Below are 2,500 nucleotides of genomic sequence, written 5' to 3'. Positions count from 1 at the left end.
ATAAGTATGGGGGGGAAGGGTGGGAGAGGAAGAGGAGGAAGAGGAGGAAGAGGGGGAAGGGGAAGGGGAATGAGGAGGGACTGGGTGGTAAGTAGGGGGACGAAGGGAGGGTGGGAGAGGAAAAGGATGAGGAGGGGGAAGGGGAAGGGGAAGGGGAATGAGGAGGGGCTGGGTGGTAAGTAGGGGGACGAAGGGAGGGTGGGAGAGGAAGAGAAGGAGGAGGGGGAAGGGGAAGGAGGAGAGGGAAGATGGGAAGGAGGAGGAATAGGGGGAAGGAAGAAAAGGTGGAGGTGTAAATGGAGGAGGGGATGGGGGTGGAAAAGGAGGAAGAGGAGGTCGAAAAAGAGGAGGAGGTGGAAGAAGAGGGGGAAGAGGAGGGAAAAGACGGACCAAGAGGAGGAAAGCCAAGAGGAGAAAGAAGAGGAAGACAACAAAGAGGAGGGAAAGAGGGAGAAAAATAATACGATTTCTTCCTTGATAAAAGAGGAGAACAGAAAATGGTAGAAAACGTTCTTATATATATATTTTTTTTTTTCTTGAGAATATATTATCATGAAAACGAAACTTACTACCACAAGTAAGATTTATGGAGAACAATTATCAAGACTGACAATATTCCTTTGTTGTTGATACATAAAAGATTATAATATGAGAATATTAATAAATCTAGACACACAAACACACACACAAACACGCTTTTGCACACACACACACAAGTAAAATAAACAAAATATCAAACAAATAATCAAATATACAGATAGATATATAAATAGTTAGATAACTAATAGACAAGTCGTTAGATTTATACACAAATACGTGTGTGTGTGTGTGTGTGTGTGTGTGTGTGTGTGTGTGTGTGTGTGTGTGTGTGTGTGTGTGTAGATATAGATATCGGAATAGATATAAATGCAGATATAATTACAGACAAGAATGCAGATCTAGACATTGAAATATAGATACAGATATTGATATAGATGTAGATATAGATATAGATAGGCATTTACAGAGAGAGAGAGAGAGAGAGAGAGAGAGAGAGAGAGAGAAAGAGTGTGTGAGTGTGTGAGAGAGAGAGAGAGGGGGGGGAGAGAGAGAGAGAGAGGGGGGGAGAGAGAGAGAGAGAGAGAGAGAGAGAGAGAGAGAGAGAGATAAAGAGAAAGAGAGAGAGAGAGAGAGAGAGAGAGAGAGAGAGAGAATGCGAAAGAGACAGTGAAAGAGAAAGAAAAAATAATCTAAGTAATAAACCAGATTATAATAACAATAATCCAGATGCACGTGCATCACGAAATAATCATATTATCACAAAGATTATTAACAAAACAAATCTATAACAATAACAAGGGAACTAGGACACAGATATCATTTATCAGTATAATTGAAAATGACCCCAATATTTTTTTTTTCTTCTTCTTCTTTTTTTCTTTTCTTTTTGTTTAAATGTACAATAAGTAAAAAGAAGGAAAAAAATTATATGCAAAGAGAGAATACAAATAAACAGTAAGAGAAATATAGAGGATATCAATATAGACCAACTTTCAAGTTACATTGAGAGAGGTTAGCATTCTGTCGATTTTAGTCATATTTTCATTTTCTCATTTTGATTAAGAAAGATTTTTTTTTTTATGTGGCTCTAGGATCTTGTAATAAGTAGGTTATTTCATTACTAGTGAAGTCGAATAGGGAATGTTGGTAAGGGTAACATACGTGTGCAAGTCATTGATTGGGCAGGTGTGATGCAGAGATAGAAACGTATAACATGAATAAATTACATAAGCTAGTGTTGAAGAGCAGACCCTCCACCCCCCCCCCCCTTCTTTACCCTCCTTACCCCCACCCCCACTCTCTCCCTACCACCAACTGGCCGTCAGAGAAACAAGAAAAGAAAGAAAGTACCGCAGTGGAGGGAGGAGGGAGAAAAAAAAGCGAGAGATAATAGTTTAAACAAAGACAACCTTACCTCGTAAATGTTACAAGTCTGACCTCCACCCCCGCCTTGCTTGTATACGTACACACGCACACACATGCACCAACAGACGCACACACACACACACACACACATTGACCCACCCACGCACATACACGATCTTACATATAAGTACACGTTCCTTCACTTCCTGCGTCTTATAGAGAGCATATCCGCGTACAAACAAACACGCAACATGTTCTAATGTACAGCTACCAATATGCATAATCAAACATAAAAAAAGAGATACCTTTCTACCCTTCTCGTCTACCCTACTACTCTTACGTGCCCGTGAGCACACAATCGCACATGTGTACTCATAAACATACACGCACATGGACGCACATGCTGCCAGACACGCCTCATTTGACCCGAATTTATTCACTTGAGTACAAGACCTGATCCTGTAAGTTCGTATTTGGTCACTCCGAGGGGTAGGTCGGAGGTGGGGGGAGGGGGGGTTAGGGGTTTAGGGGTTCATGGGTTCAGGGAGGGAGGGAGGGGTGGTAGGAGGGAGGGGTGGTAGGAGGGGTGGTAGGA

The sequence above is a fragment of the Penaeus japonicus genome, unplaced genomic scaffold, assembly GCF_977035675.1.
Source record: "Penaeus japonicus unplaced genomic scaffold, GWHDUDI00000001_assembly GWHDUDI00000006, whole genome shotgun sequence".
Taxonomy (NCBI): domain Eukaryota; kingdom Metazoa; phylum Arthropoda; class Malacostraca; order Decapoda; family Penaeidae; genus Penaeus; species Penaeus japonicus.
Note: the sequence above shows the minus strand (reverse complement) of the source record.